Here is a 17,361-nt window from a genome sequence, read left to right as displayed (position 1 = left end):
TTCAAAAGCAAAGATTATCAGTGAAATGCCACACACATTTTGTTTGTTTCCAGTGAATCAGAACAGCCTATTGTCATTGCTCTTACTATATTGGAATGTTCTAGGTTCATCAGTGGCTGATGAGTATGTATGTTAAAGGCAACATAAGGAGACTCAAACAGCCCCGGCAAGATCAGGAGACCCTGTCTCTACAAAAAACAATTTAAAAAATTAGCTGAGAGTAGTGGCACAGGCCTATAGTCCCAGGTACATAGGAGACTGAGGCGGGAGGATCACTTTGAGCCCAGGAGTTTGAAGTTACACTGAACACCATCGCACTCCATCCAGCCTGGGAGACAGAGTGAGACCTCATCTCAGGAAAATAAATAAATAAATAAAGACAACACCCACAAATATATGCACTCAAATTTCTTCCCTGGAATTATCCAGTTTTTTTCTGTTGCTTTATGAAGACAAGGAGTGTCTTAGATCACAGGCCACCTATTTTTCTCCCAAGGTTCAAATTTATTTGATTAAGAAGGCAATCAGTGGCCATTTGTTCCAGTAATTGTGTTGCCACTTCTTAACCCTATAATCTCAAATCTCATTTGTTACAAAGTAAATTTCACCAGTTAGGCATAGAGTCATGCTTTACTACAACTGCCAAGTCTTGTGGAGTTTTTTTTTTTTTTTTTTTGGAGCTTTTTAGTTCAGACAAAAAAGAGAGTTATGGTCTCTAACTCCCTGTCTATGGCCAGCTCTGCCATGGATGGCACTATGCCCTCTTAAATGCCCATTCTCTCCATTCACTCACATGTTGCTGAACAGCTTTGCCAGGATTTCATACAGGGAAGCCTTTATGCCATACATACAGCCTTTTCAGATGTCACCTCGAAATCATCTTCACCAGCCTTGAGTACTTGGATCCCTAGAGGGGTTCCTGGCACCCTAAACAGCAGAGGCCCTGTGTGTGAGCTTGAGGCATGAAGCCACAGAGGCAACGGTACCCTCTGGTTGAAATGGGTTTTCAATAACCCATTTCAGCAGTTCGTGTGTCACTGAGCTGCTGCTTCTCCACTCCTTTCAGTGAAGGGAAACTTCAAAATATTTGGGGCATATAGGATTCACGATGCATGTTGAACAGAGGGACTCATGCATCATTTAGAGTTTTCCTGTGCTTAAGGAGACATATGGCGGTCGTGTTTTCTAATGTAAATATCAGAACCCTTGGCTACATTTGTTGAAGCACAAGGACAGAATATTTGAAATCAAAATGATCTTAGAAAAGCCTGTGTATATGGTAAGCACATCTCTCAGGAGTTTCTAGACCAGCAATCTTTCTTTGCTTCGGGATCCCCTTGGAATTCAGTTCTCTCTGCCCTTTTTCCCAAAACACTCTCAGTTTTTCTAGTCTCTCTTCAGTGTTTGATGTTGACAGAGGTTATTTCTTTACTGAATTATTTGCCTATCACCCAGGCCACAGGCAAAAACATCAAAATATTACCATCCTTCCCGCCCCCGGGAACCTCACCAGTTAAAAACCTTGTGTGGTTCCTAAACATCAGTGTGGCTAAAGTGCCATCTAACTCTAGAATCAGCTGTCTGCCCCTCATTCAGTGCTGACTCTACTTCCACCCCAAACTTATTTCTGCTCCATAATGGTAATAGCAATGACAATAATGATAACCAACATTTAGCCAGCGCTTCCTAAATCTCGGGGCCTTATTACTCATTTATATTCCCACATAGCTTCCTTTAACCCCCACCTGGGAATTTTGAGAGCTTCCCTGAGGATAACATTTAAAAGTTAAAATGAAACCTTGTTTTAATATTAAAAGCAATACTGAGAATTATATCAGACTACTAACATCAGAAAATACAGACAGCCAAAATGAAAGAAAGTGATAAAAGCACCCATGGCACAATCCCAAAGATCACAAAACAGCCTGGGTGTTCTTGGAAATTCTGCTGTTTAACAGGATTTAAACAACAACAAGTGCAGCGTTATGAGGCAGGATCTTGCACCCCAGCAAAGGTCCAAGGGAAGTGGGACCTTTGTTCCTCCAGGACAGAGTTGTGAGGAGGCGCCTTCCCATGCAGGGTGAGTTAGAGGTACCAGCCAGCCTTCCATTGCCTGGCTTTGCTCACTGAAACCTAACATCCTAGCCCTTTGCCTCAGCCCTCCATCCCCTGCACTCTTCTCTGCCCCCATAAATACCTGGGAAGCTGGGGAGAAGGGGTGGCTCCCAAATAGCTACTTAAGAGGGATCTAGGTTTGGCAGACAAATGCAGCCCTGGTTGCTGGGGGACATGTCTGGAAACCACATTCACATAGAAAGCATACTGCTTTTATTTAGAGAGTATGTTTAAATAAACATACACAGCAGATGTTGGAGGCTGATGGAGACTACGGTGGGGCAAAAATCCTCCTAAGATAACCCTTGACATTGGACTGCGGTTGACCCCACCAAGGACAGAAAGTTTGTATCAGATTGTGCCCCAATAGAGTGCCCCTGCCTAGAAAGAAAAGGCAGCCTTGGGTGTGCAGGGTGTTGGAGACAGAAGGGGCAAAAACGGGGGCCCATGACAATGGCTCTAGATTATCCATTTGCCTAGGTCTGGTTCCCTCAGGACCCAGGCTGCAGCAAACAGCTTGCTTTCTTTATCCTTATTGAATTAGAAGGAAGTCAAGGAAGCCTGCATGATTGTAAGTCAGGGAAATGTGAGCGACTTTTAAAAGCTTGCAACATCAAACTTTCCCATTGGAATAGAGCCAAGCCAGGGCAGATGTGTCAAAGTCTGCTTTTGGCTCCCTTGCTTGCTCACTCCAGGAAGCGGGAGGATGAAAGGAGAGACGGGAGAGCAGAAAGGTGTACATATAGTCAGTAACGCTGCATTTGGTCCTAGGAAGGGAGAAGTACAGGTCAAAGGGGTCCCACTTATTGGCCATCACAGTCTGTGAAAACAAAAAGCAAAAACTGAAAAGCAAACAGCTCTCTGCACAGGAATAAAAGAGGAGGGAGAAGGACTTAGTGGAAAGTCAGGGCTGCCTAGAGGCATAACAAATAATCACAGGCTGGAAAAGTACAGTGGAGGGGAAAAGGAGGGCTAGGCAGATTCCTCAGCAGGGCTTCGGGCTATTTTCTTTGGCATCCTATCAATTATGTTACTGTGGCCTCTTTGAATTTGGTCATCTAATGCTCTAAATAAATACACTGTCCACATTTTTACAGTCTTGGAGTGGAGAGAACCTTCTAAGTCTAACAGGAGGCCCAGAGTCCATAAAGGAAAGGTTGACAGATTGGAATGATTTAAAAAGTCAAAACTTCTTTTTGGCAAAAACCAGCTCACAAGAACAAATTTAAAAGCCACATGAGGACTGTGGGAAAATATTTGCAACACAGATAAAAGACAAAGAGTTAACATCCATTATAGCTAAAATACTCCAATAAAACAACATCAGAAGACCAAAATCAGAAGGAGGGAGATTAAAATGAACAAATAAGAAGAGGCATTTTAGAGAGAAAATTACAATTGGTCAATAAATATCTGAAAAATGCTCAAACTAATAATTATGTAATCCATAATACAGAAAAGTTATTTTTTATTAAATTGGCAAAACTTAATAAAATTTTGATGACATATAGTGTTTTTAAGTGGATAAGGAGGTAAACCCCTTCATATTCTGTTACTGTGTAATTTCTGTAATGTGTAAATTGGTATGACATTTTTGAAAGATCGTTTGGCAGAATTTTTCAAATTTAAAATAAAGACATTCTACAACCCAGAAGTACCACTTACAGAATTTATTTTAGAAAAGTACTGGGTCTACTGGGAAAGGGACATGTGTGAGTGTGTGTGTGTGTGTGTGTGTGTGCGTGTGTCTGTATGTGTACATTGTAACACTGTTATAACAGCAAAAAATGGGAGACAATGCAAATACCATCAATAGGAAAATGGATCAATAATTCATGTGACATCCATACCAGGGAATAGAACAAAATGACCAAAAAAATGACATGTAGCTACATGCACTGATGTGGTGCTATGTTAAATGAATAAAAAGCTGTAACACCCCTTGGGGCTCTGCGGTTGCTGGCATCTCCGAGTTTTTGGGCACTGCCACATCCCCCCTTGTCCAGACTCCAGTGCCCAAGGAGGAAGCCTGTCACGGCACACCAGGACCAGCCACAGGCTAAGCGCAGAGCATGGTGGGCACAGGAACTGGTAGTGTGAGCTGAGAGCCCAGTGGGCCTGAGTGAAGTCGGGGCAGAGGCACTGATGGCCACCAAGATTTCTGGCTGGCTAAGTGGCACCAAAAGGAGTGTCACATAGGTACATATAGCATATATATGCATATAGGTAAGCATGCATAGCATATCCTATTTTTACAAAAATTAAAACAAATATCTATGTATGTACACTTGTATCTACACTGAGAAAAGTATATACAAAGAAAATACACACACACACACACACACACACACTCAAACTGTTTAAAGTGGTTAAATGTAAGGGGATGAAGCAAATGACTAACCAAAAGTCATTTTTCATTTGTTATATTTCTTTCTTGTTTGAATTTGTTATAGCATATGTCACTCTTACAGTTAAAAAGCACAATAAAAAGATGTAAACCGACATGCATACATTCATATTACTCTCCTACTGTAAGCAGCAAAGTAATTGTAGCATAAGAGTGTGATACACAGAACAACACCATCTCCTACTCCTTCAAGATCACTGACTGGTGATCACGTAATTTTGGAGAGAGCTCTAAACTGAGAGCAAAAGGACTTGGACTATAATACTCTTGGGGCTGTAATACTGAGTATTTCGGTAGAGCCTGTGAAGCAGTATTCACCACACTTCTACCTCAGAATTTATAAAACAAAAGAGTCACTTTTTTAGAATTCCTACTCATTAGAGTCATTATGAGGATTAAATGAGTTATCATGTAGAGTGTTCGTAAAGCAGTTGGCACACAGCAAGTGCTATGTTGGTTTTATTATTATTATCGTAGTAAGTGTCCCTTTCTCTCCCACCTCTATTGTGGGAGGAGGTAAAATTCAACTGATTTCCTGACTTTCCAAAGGCAGAGGTCTTTAAGGACTTCTCTAGTGAAATGTGGGCACATGGTAGTTGGTACAAAGGGAAGACTGGCATCTCCTTCCTCCTGGAGGATTGCAGGAGCCTGTGGCCCCACCATGGGGTTCCTGGAGCACAGAGAAGGGTCTGGGGGAAAGTCAAGGAAGGTTAGTAAATGTCCAAAGGGCAAGGATCACTGTCCTGGTTTCCCATGGAATCAAGTCAACGGTGGCAGAGACTCTTAGGATTCTCATGAACCTAGACCTGACTGTAGAAGGAAAAAACACAGGGGCCTGCTGGCCATTCCATGGGATTGCCAACTGAAGCAACAAATAGTTGGGCAGGAAGGTACGAGGGAAAAAGGAAAAAATGGCACTGACCACTGGGCTTCCCAACATGGTGAGCACAAGCTGGACATCTGTCCATGATGGAGCTACCCCTGGCTACCCTGCGTGACAGCCTGGCAGATGATGACATGAGCTGCAGGAGACCTTGGTTTAACCAAGGGATCATCATTCTAATAAGCTTCTTTCCAAGCTCTGCAGCAAAGGGTTAAAACTAGGGGGTGGAGAATAGGGAAAGATCCTTGAGATAAGGATGCTCTGGGGTTAAAATGATAAACCAGAGTTTATAAAAACTCAATTGAACTAAAAATATCACTGTCCTAGACTAAGTTTAAACTGGAATGAGAAAGAAGATAAGATATCTGTTCCAGAAAGATTTTGTAGTGTGTGTATGCGTGTGATAGGAAAAAAGCTTGAAGAAGAAGAGGGGAAAGACCAGGAAAGGTTATGTAGTATAAGAATAATGCAGGCTCTATGCTTGCACAGATTTCCCATCTGCTGTACATCTTCTTTCCTCTCTTTGTTCCTAAGGAAACTTTCCTGTCCCCTTTCATGGAGTCATAATGATGGAAGAGGTTCAGGAGAAAGGAATCAGCTCCTTGCAAGGTAAAAAGAGTTAAGAGGGTTTTTTGTTGTTGTCATTGTTTGCTTTTAAATGCTATAATTTTAAAACAATGTACTGGAAAGAACACTGCAATGGGATTCAGGAGATCAAAGAAACCTGGGATAAATATCTCGAATTCTCTCAGGCTCAATTTCCTACTCTATAAAGTCTGGTATTTGGTAGCATTAGATGACCTCTAAGATTTCCTCCATTATACTTACATTATAATTTCTGCTCTACTTCATGAACTGGAAGGGACCTTAGGGTCCGTCAAAACCCTGAGCCAATATAAGAACATTCTCTGGGACAATTCACAAAGTGTGTTACATTTTATGAATAAATGTTTTTAATGCCTTAGTATAAATTGGTACTTTTTTTAATATAAAGGAATTGTGGACCAGAAGAGTGGTTTTCTTCGGCATGTTACTAAAATAGAGTTCCATCAGTTTTGTGTGTGAGTACATTATTTATCCACCAAAAACCTCAAAACTGGGGCCATAAGCAGAGTTTCTCAGAAGTTCCTTGTAGAGAAGTATAAGGGCTAAGCCACCGCTACACCTTTGCCAGGTGATGTTCAAGGATAAACCAGGAATGTTCAAGGATAAATGCTTTTAGGGTTGGCGGTTATGCTAGTGGCAACAATAGAGACACCCCTAAACTGCAGGTGCTCAATAACTGCAAAATTTTGTTTCTTGCTCATGTGAAGTCATGTGGGTCAGCAGAGCTCTCTACTATCCAGTGACTCAGGGGTCAAGGCTCTCTCCATCTTGTCTGCCAGCACCTCAACATGTGACTTTAAGTTCTTCTGATCAGGAGGAAGAAGGATAAGGGAGACACAACAACAGTTAGGAACCTAGGACCAGAAGTGCCATATCACTTCTGCTCTCATTCCTATCTGCCAGAACTCTGTCACATGGTCCCAACCCAGCTGAAAGGACCTGGAAAATGCAGGAAAGCACATGTCTATTCAGTGGGCACGAGTTGTCTCTGGATGAATTGATGCAATCAGGGACATAAAGCCACCAAGTGAGAGCAATTCCCTGCCTTGTGTGTTTGGAATAAATGACCAAAAGCCTTGGTTTTTAATCTGTGGATTCTTTAAACTATTTTTATTCTAAAAAACATTTAGTTTTGAAAAACTGAGGGAACTTTGCTAGGAAGTGGGTCTTCTAAACTCTTCTTCATCACATCTGGAGAGGGGGTTGCCTTTAAGTGGCTGCATCACACTGTTGATTCATCATAAACTTTAAGCCAACAAAAATCCCAATTTAATTGTTGGGAGAAATTGCTGCCAAGCCAGGCCTTCACATCCTGTAACTGTGCCATTCATTTTGCTTGAAACCTAAATGCAAGACTTTATATTTATTCTAAGTGTCATCCTGTTATTTTCAGACAATTGCTTCAGCCTTCTGAATTTTTAATTCTGTCATCTATTGTAATATCGATTTCTTCAATATTTGCATCATACAGCAATTTGATGAGCATATCTTCTGTGTCTACATCCAAGTTCTTGAAAAAATAGGCCAAGGGCAGAGCCCTCCAATAGAACCCAGAGACCTCCCTTGAGAGGCGTCACGATTCATTAATAAACACAGTGGGTTTATTTGTTCCACTAGCTTCAAATCCTCCTTACCTTATTATCAACCAGTTCACATTTCTCCAATTTCTCAAGGACTTTTAAGATTTCATAGCACATCTAGATGAAAACCGAACTCGTTATCTCCCTTCTTAAGCCCCCTCCTTCTCCTGAATTATCTACCCGTTAATGGCACCACCATTCAGCCCACTGTGCCAGCAATCTGGGAGCAATCCCACAATCTCTCTCCTTCCTCTCCCTGAAAAGTGAACTTGAGTCAGTCCTGACACTTCTCAACTGGGGCTGCTGTCCCCTCAAGCCTGTACCAGTGCTTCCAAGCTTTTCTATGGGTCTCTGGGCATTCCTCCTCCAGTCTATCCTCTTCATCTTCACTCAGTGATCTTTCAAAACACAAGTCACATCATATTACACCCCCTGATGAAAACCCATCAAAACTCCCCAGTGTAAGGAAAATGTTAAAAATATTTAACATGTAGTTTGGCATAGGCAATGACCAAACAGAAGGCCAGCAGGGGCTACTCCAGATGGAAAGCAGGGCACCTTCTATTCTCAGATCCTAAATGTTTCTAGGTGGTACCCTTCCATCTCCTCAGCCTCCATGCAGAGGTTTCAGCAGACCCACATTTGCATCTCAACACTCTAGCTCTGCTTTCTCAACTTTCTCAAAGCTCCTCCCTCAACACAGAAAGGGTCTTTCTCCTCTGAGGCAGGACAGCATTTTATACATTCAACCCCATGCCCTGGTTTTTGGCAGAAACTGGTCAGTCTTCCAGGTTTTACTCTATTGAGGCAGAGCCAAGGTTTTAGAATTTGAAAATAAATGAAATAAATAAATAAAATAAATGAAATAAAACAAAATAAAATAAATAAAAGATAGGCTCCACTCCCTCTCCTCCAAAGGCCAGGTGCTTAGAAATTAAAGCTTTCCAGGCTTTCTTTCTTAGCCAGTAATTTGACTCTGTTCTGGCTGGATTCTTTTGTGTCTTTTCTTCTCTGAGGCAATCAGCCTAAGTTTCTCTGCCTGGTTAAATGGTGAAAAGACCACAAAGTAAAAAGATTTTCTGAGAAAGAAGGTTACTTCTCATAATATTTCAAAATATCATCCCAATTCTTTGTTATTCCATGCACCTACACTACAAAATTCAGCTTCCTGTAGGCAGGGTCCACTATTTGATTCATCTCTGTTTTTCCAGGGCCTGGGACATATTAGATGCTCATTAAATATTTTTTGACCGACTGACTAAACCAATGAACAAAGATAGACAGTATTAACAGCATTTTGCTAATCTACCAGTATGCTAATATCATAAAAAAGGGAATGGAGTGATTGGGCTTAGTTCATCTGTTGATGGTTGGCTCACATTGCAGGAGTAGAAAAATGCATTGCTTCTTCTGAACACTGCAGAGATTGTAAGACCACATCTGTGACAGTTTTTGTAAGAAAAAAAGGATGGACACATAAAGAGAAAATTTAATAACATATTTGCAGATAATGGATAATCCCTGTGTACTAAGGATTCTTAATTCTTCAAATAGAAAAGATTCACTTTACTGCCTTCTAACCTTATGCATGTTTTCTCTCATTATAATGGTAATTAATGCAATTTCATAAAACTAAGTCAGTGGTTTTGTCTGGATTCGTCTTTTCAAACCCTGTTCAACTTATTGGACTTCTCAGTGCAGAATTGGGCTTTAATAATGAGTATATTAACATAATGAAAATAAACTCATATTTTACAGGTGCTAAGTATTAGCCCTTCTTAATTATTTCTACAAGGCCCTTTTTTTTCTCTTTCACATGATTCCTTCTTCCTTTATGTGACATTTCAAAATAAATTACCATTGACCTTGCATGGTCCTTAACAGATTTCAGTGGCTTTGTGACATCGATCTCTTCCCACAACTGGTGCCACCTCTGTGGAATGCAGGTGAAAGCAAATATTGCTGTGCTCTTAGAAGCAGCATTATAAAGAGAAAGTAAGTGCATGGGTTCTAGTTTGAATTACTCTGCTAGTCACTCTGGGGAATTGCTTATTGCTCAGAATATGTACAATGAGCCTAATATGTGCAATTACAATAATTAAATAGGATACATTACATAAGGGGACTGGTATAATTTATAACAACAATGAAGATTACACCAAATCTATGGATTAAGCAAGTGACTTGCTACCTACATCCCACTGATCTCACTGGAAATGAGAGTTAGGTCAGAAAGTGGGTGTGAAAATGGCCTACCACACTAGCTGTCCAGATTGCCAAGGCTGACTCAGCTAACCTGTCCTGCTTGGACAGTGTCCTTCTCCCTTCCTCTGCCCTGAGTGCTTTCCTCAAGAAGTCACAGCATTTGCAGACAGAAGAGGCTACACTGCCTACCCCGACCCCCAATAGTTTTGCTTTCCAGTAAAATGGGTCCACAGGCTCTTAAGGTCTATTAGCGGGTCAGGAAGCCTCTTGCTCCCCTGATCTCCAAGCACTGGATCATCACACAACCAGATAACTTATAAAAAGTACAGGAGGAGAAGATTTTCTTAATGTACTGCATGGCTACTGTATTAGCACACTCTCTTTCTCTCTCTCTCTCGTTCTCTCACTCTGTGTGTGTGTGTGAACAACTAAATATAGTGAGTTTTCCTTATCTCTCGGTTTCATTTTTATATTCGGTTCTTGAAAAGACATTTTACTCATTTTTAGTTCAAAAAAAATTAGGCCCACTTTTCCAAGCTGTTTTCAATTATGTTACTCCACCCACTCTCCATGTTTTTTCCTGGGCCCTCATTTACCCCGTGAAGGATTTACAGGGCAGCCCTCTGCTCTTTCTCAGCCACTGTGGTCACACTGCCTCCACACACTTGAGCTGACCTCCAGGGAGCCTGCTGGTCCAGATTCAGAGACTGTGCCAATTAGAATAGGAAAGTTCCTCTTCCTTCCCAGCCCTCATTCCCCAATATTTGTTGATATATGAATATCAGCCAACAGATCCTATTTTTCAAGAATCACTATGTTTCTTCATAGATTTAAATCAGTTGAAATCTGCCCTGGCTCCCCCTCCATCAAGGCTGGTGGAAAATATAATTTCAGTCCTCATTGGGACTCCCCACCTCCAAGGACTGTGCAAAAAACTTATGTATTGTCAGAACATCAGGTTGTTCTTCTGGTCATGCGCTATGGTCCTACTGAGATGCCTGTTGCTACAGTCCAGTTGGGACCATCAGCCTTAGCAGCCAACCTGAGGGCACTGGATTACAGGACCAGCCTTAGGTGCCCTCTGCAACCACCCTTGGGGTCTCTTCCCTTTGTCAGGGTTGGCCACGGAGCAGTATGTGGATCCCTAACATTAGAGAAACTCTCTCACGTTCATCTCCTTACATGGTCTCTGGAAATCTCTGCCTTCTTTTTTCTGCTGGACTTGAAAATCATTATCTTTTCTCTCTTTCCTCTCTGGGGTACCTGGCACAATTTCTTTAAAGGGTTTAAGCCTTGGCACAAGATGAAAAAGGTCGTTGATATCAGGTTTTCTGTCAGGTATTAGGATGTTTGAAATAAAAGGAAGGAAAAAGACAAAGAGTAAATTATTTGCTCAAATAATATCCTGTTTGCTCTTTCTAGAATGAGTAAACTCTAGTTAAGAGAACCACCCCAGGGGATCCCTGGCAGCAGGGAGAAATGTAGTGTGGCACAAAGGCATCTGTGGAGCAGCTGGGGGCGGCGGGGGGCTGCAACGGACCTGAGGATGGTGAGGGTCTTTGCTATAGCATGTGTATGATCTCCCAGGTCTCCCAGGGTGATGCCCCAGTGAGGCATTTGGACTCTAATTTGACATTGCTACACTAGTATTTCTTCATTTGTACCTTTCTTGTTTCGTGCCTCTTTTTCACTTATTGTACTTTTCTTCTTTGTCTTTTCCCAACATAATTTCACGTTATGCTCATGGAAAGTATAGCTACTGTAAAGTCAGATATTGTTTGTCAAGGTACCAGAGGCCATGAAGGCCTGATTGCTGGGTGATTAGTCACTGGGCTAACTTAATAAGGAGAGTAGCCCACAGTTCAGTCATTCTAATATTCAGATGACCATATCAGATCAAATGTGATTTGAAGTTTGAGCAATCACTCTGCAAGTCACTGAGCTGGTGTAATGCATGTCTCTTTAATTATGGAGTAAGAAGGAACATTTAGCTCTTCGCTACAACTTTAGTTTCTCATGCTTTTTGCATGATTTCCATCTTCCTGTCTTCTTTCAACCTGTAGCAAATATGAATTTCTGGGCTACTCTTTTCCATTTCACTTATTTTATATATTTATGCCCAGGTTTATAAACATTTAAGCTTATGAATGCTGTTTATTGTGTTTCTATTATCCACTTTTGTTGTAGAGCATCTGCTTTCTTTCATATGCTCAATATAAAAAAAGTTTTTGGGCTACACAAATATGTTATAAGCTTATACAATTTTACAGTACATGATTTGTTGTGTCCTTTTTCCATTACAAACTGCATTTCACTTTTCTCCACTTTTAAAATTCTACACAACAAAGGTCAGCACAGAACTTCCCATGGGTCAACTCTCAGCCACAGCCTAGTTTTGTAAATAATGTTTTGAGGCAACACAGCTATGCGCATTCTTTCAAGTACTGTCTGTGGCTGCTTTCACACTACAATATCAGAATTGAGTAGTAATGCCAGAGAATATAGATGTTTACAGAAAAAGTTTGCTGACTCCTACTATGGAACAATAATAAAAAATTATTTTTATCACAGAATCGTAGAGCTTCAGAGCTAAGAAAAGGATAGTAGTCCAAGAACTTCATTTTAGAGAAAACAGGCCCATACAAGCATCAGATTTTACCAAGTGTTCACTATGTGCCAAGCACTGTACCTTAGCAAATATTATCTCATTTACTATCCACAACCAATATTTTTTCTATCATATAGAAAAGTAAATCAGGATACATGAGCTTGAATAACACTCCCCGGTCATATAGTTACTATAATCAATGGAGATGGTGGGATTGGACCCACAGCATGGGGCTTCAGAGTCCAGAAACAAAACCCTTGCACCATTCAGCCTCTAGGTGAAAGAATTTCCTCTACATTCCACAGAAAGTATCAGAACAAGGACTAGTGCCCAGTTTCCTCTTCTCCCATGCCACTTATTTAAAGTAAAGATTTTTATACACTTCTATGTTCTGTGACCAAGAAAAGAAGAGGACCTTTTTTGTGTGTCTTCCCTGAGTCTTGACTAAAAGTACACTGACTGTACACTCTGGGGTAGGACATCTGTCCCAGCATGCCTGGAACTAGTGCTTTCCCAGGTGAGTCACATAGCTATGGCTGTGTTTCCTAGACACTCACTTGAGGGCTGACTTAATCCCTTAAGGTCTGTCAAAAGGGGCAGTGAATTATCTATTAGAGGCCCTTCAGTTCCCAGGAGGGAATGGGACTCTTCCTCCCCAAGTCAACCTGTTATGCTTAGCCTTCCCTGTGCTCAAAAAGTAGAAATCACTATTTGGATCATAAAATTTATGACTAATATTTGCAATTGGAACAAGCTTAGGGCTACATGCTGCAAAAATTATGGACTTGGCATAAAATTAAACAGCCTTTTTATGCTGTACAGGTTTTGTCAGTTACTTTAACGACTGCAGCTTCATGACTGTTGCATTTCCGCATGGTCAGCACTCCGGGGCCTGGATACCTATGCTCCACTGCCTTAGAAATGTCTACCTGACTCTTTAATCAACCTACTGCTAGGGTCTGGATGTTTGCGTCCCTTCAAAATTCATGTTGAAACTTAATCCCCGTTGTGGTGGTAGTAAGAGGTGGGCTTTTTAGGAAGTGATTAAGTCGTGAGGGCCAAGCACTCATGAATGGAATGAATGCCCTCATAAAAGAGGGTTCAAGGCCAGGCGCGGTGGCTCACGCCTATAATCCCAGCACTTTGGGAGGCCAAGGCAGGCGAATCATGAGGTAAGGAGTTCGAGACCAGCCTGGCCAACATAGTGAAACCTCTTCTCTACTAAAAATACAAAAAATTAGCTGGGCATGGTGGCAGGTGCCTGTAATCCCAGCTACTCAGGAGGCTGAGGCAGGAGAATTGATGTAATCTAGGAGGCAGAGGTTGCAGTGAGCCGAGATCACACCACTGCACTCCAGCCCAGGTGACAGTGCGAGACTCGGTCTCAAAAAAAAAAAAAAAAGGCTTCAGAAGATGAATTGGCCCTTTGGCCCTTTTGCTATGTGAGGATACAATAAGAAGGTGCCATCTTGGAAGCAGAGAGCAAGCCCTCACCAGACACTGAATCTCTTAGACTTCCCAGGCTTCAGAACAGTGAGAAATAGAATTTCTACTATTTATAAGTTACCAAATTTAAGGTACTTTGTTATAACAGCAGGAATAAACTAAGACATTTACCTTTGTGTCTTAACTCCTTAGTCTTTTGTAATTTGGTTCTCTCCTCAGGTTTCTGATATTGTCCTTCCTGAAATGAAGAGCTCCTCTACCTTAACTCAGCTGCTAAGATTGCTACAGCAAGATTGACAGCTGGTCAGATTGCTGTCCTCATAAAAGCATGATCATCACCTTCAGCTGGGCTCTCAAACGGAACAGCCTGGCAATCTTCTTTGTTTCCCTGGTCAGTTTGTCTTCCCATTTCCATGTCAAAATTCCTGTCAAACTTCTGACTCTCTCACCATCTCAGCAAATGGGAACTGTCCACATCTCTACACCTACCTGTTCTCATGCTCCTGTCCTGCTTCGCTCCTCACATTTGACAAGGAGCTCCTCCTCCTATGAAAGGCCACTTGTCCCATAGCTTTCCTCCATCCCATCGTGTCTCAGCATCTCAGGGATCTTACACTGATCATTGTCCCATCTTCAGAGCTGGTCCAAGAGGCAGATCACCTGAGCAGCAGCCTGGCATTCCAACTTGTAAGAAGTGAAGAGCATCCTTGAAATAAATTATTAGAGAAAAACAGTTAACAGTTAATTTAGGTTTTCCTATATAAACAAAGCATAAATTGGCCTGTTTCTTACTGAATAGAAATTTAAACCAAACAAAATGAAACAAAGAAGCATATTCCTCTGACTCTCGTCCATCACAAATGAGTTTTTGTGATCTTTCCCATTGCAGGATGCAAGGATGTATAAGTACAATCACAGTGTTGCCACCAAAAATGAAGTTGGCCAGCTGACAATTGTTTGGAGGCAAGTGAAATCCTCGAGCCTAACACAGTGGAGAAACATCAAACGTGTATTTGATTATATAAAAACAATTATATATGAACCACTAAAGAGAGAGTAAGAATAAAAGTGAGAGCTGAGCAAATAACAATTTAAATATTATGAGCAATTCTGCCTGCAGGTCCCCTCACTGCTCATAGGACCCAAAACAGTGCTGTCAGAGAGGAGAAAAACTAATCCCTGGAGTGTGTACAAGGCCCATCTTCATTATCTCATTCCTCATCACACAGACACTGGAGTAATCATTACTGTCAGCATCAGTCACTGTGGTGAATCACCATTATTATCCTCAGAGTCACATAAAGATATTCAGAATGTATAGGGTTTACTTAGCATTACTGTTTCTCTTTTTAAAAAAATGCTTTCTCCTTATCTTGTTACCCCATAATTAAAAATACTCTAGAATTATACTTTGCATATGTACAGGCTATTATATCCTTGACATTACTGTCTAGTTTACACATGTATACATGCATATTACCATACAGCAGTGTATATACCAAACCATGGACACTCCACTTATATTTATTATAAGGGATACCCAAGGATTAATTTGAGAAAACATCATTATCACTTAGCACTTTGACTTACAACTACCTCCTACATAAGCTGCCATCCTTGTAGGGTACATTGTAACATAAAGAATAATACTGTTTTGCAGGAGAGTGACTTATCTAATAAATGCACCCAAAATATTACCTGATTTTGAAAATTATAATAGAAAGAACTACAGAAAAATTGGAAAACTTCTTGCCAACATAAATCTAGGAAAAAAGGACTTTAAAATATTTTGAACAAAACCTGTAGCTACCATGCTTAAGTTACTTCTATCCATAGAGATTTGGAATGAATAAATAACCAGTTTTGAGTAAAAAAATCTCTGAAATATAAGACAATTCCAAATAAATTAAATGCTGTATAACGTTTAGTGCTTAAAGAGATCCCTTATTTGAATCAGAATTTTAATAATAAGGTATGCCATTTCTTTTATATTAAGTCAGTTTCCCATCCCCATTAATTATTAGACAAATGTTTTTAAAAAATCACCTTGTTGAGGATTCCAAATAATAGCCTATATCAATTTTGGTTTGCTATATTCTTTCATGTATCTTCAGACATTTATTCTGAACTAGCTCTTTCCTGTGTTAAAACCAAACTAAAAATCCAACAAAAAAAACTCCTTTGACCCAATGTCCTCTCCAACCACTGTTATATTATCTCACCTTCCCAGCCAAACTTTGTTTGAGACAAGATGTTACTCTGTTGCCCAGGCTGGAGCAGCAGTGGTGCGATCACAGCTCACTGCAACCTCGACCTCCCAGCTCAGGTGTTCCTCCCACCTCAGCCTCCTGGGTAGCTGGGACTACAGGCATGGGCCACCATGCCTGCCTAATTTTTTGTATTTTTTGTAGAGACAGGGTTTCACCATGTTGCCCAGGCTTCTCTTGAACTCCTCGGCTCAAGGATCCTCCCACTTCGGCCTCCCCAAGTCCTGGGATTACAGGCATGAGCCGCTGCACCTGGCCCTAGCCAAACTTTTTAAATTAGCTAAGGTTGTTTGCAATTCTGAAACTTGACTTATTCAGTCTTTTAAGTGGTCTCCTCAATTTAATTTGTTTCAATTCGTTCTGCAAACCGTAAGTTGAGTAACTTCTAAAATACAGATTTCATCATGACACTCTCAATCTTGAAATCATTCTATTGCTCTCTATTCCTATAAGTATACAATGTTAATTCCACTGCATCGTTTATGAGGTTCTCCACCACCTGGTGCCTACCACCTCACCAGCTCAGCTCTTGCTGCTCACATATACTTGGAGCTCTAGCTCATTAATCTTTCCCTGTTCAGTTTTTCAATTGTGTCATGCTCACTCTCACCTAAAAAGTTACCCAGACTGTTCCCTCTGTCTGGGACTTCTTTTGTCGGATTTTCAGGGCTGACTCTTACTCACCCTTCACCTCTCAGCTTAAATGTGTCTTCTCCGTCATGGTCTTTGCTAGGGTTCCCTGCCACATGTTGTCCTTGTGAGACAGCCAGGTGGGAGGGGGTCCCTGGAGAAACTCCAACAAGCCTGACCACTGACTTGGAGCCTCGGAAGTTCACCGTGTTTGCAGCAGGAAGGAACCTGGCCCCTCCTCTTCCTGTGTGGAACCTGGGATTCCAATTGTCGGGCTGGAAGTGCTCCAGCAGAGGGAGTTTTCCCCGTTTTTCCTTTTTTACTCAATGAAACCCTGCTTTACTCACACTTTAAGCCATCGACCAGCCTAAATTTTCATGGCCGTCGGAGGGACAAGAACCCCTATCTTTAGCTGAACTAAAGAAAAGACCTGCAACATTTTTGACGCACAACGTGGAGGCTTGAGAAGCGGTGAGTGAAATAAGGACTCAAAACTTCTCACTGTTGCTCCTAGGCATTTTCATACTCCGACTTCTGAGGATGGGGAAAACATGCCCCCAAACCTGGTGGCTCCCGGGGGGGTCAGGAGAAAGGCCCTTTCCTTCCTTTTTTGG

At 41.3% G+C, this 17,361-nt stretch overlaps 1 long non-coding RNA gene across 1 annotated transcript in view; it reads right to left on the bottom strand.

Moving 5' to 3' along the window:
- LOC129492910 (uncharacterized) overlaps positions 1-16,942 on the bottom strand; it is a 64,918-nt gene extending 47,976 nt beyond the window's left edge. Inside the window, exons 1-2 of the long non-coding RNA XR_008660990.2 lie at positions 16,802-16,942; positions 14,340-14,556 (exon numbers count right to left, since the gene is read on the bottom strand). This is a non-coding gene — a long non-coding RNA (uncharacterized lncRNA). The remainder of the gene's footprint in view (positions 1-14,339; positions 14,557-16,801) is intronic.
- Positions 16,943-17,361: the final 419 nt, after the last annotated feature.

This window comes from Symphalangus syndactylus, chromosome 11 (assembly GCF_028878055.3).
Source record: "Symphalangus syndactylus isolate Jambi chromosome 11, NHGRI_mSymSyn1-v2.1_pri, whole genome shotgun sequence".
NCBI classification, from domain to species: Eukaryota; Metazoa; Chordata; class Mammalia; order Primates; family Hylobatidae; genus Symphalangus; species Symphalangus syndactylus.
This window is presented reverse-complemented; position numbering and strand designations above follow the sequence as displayed.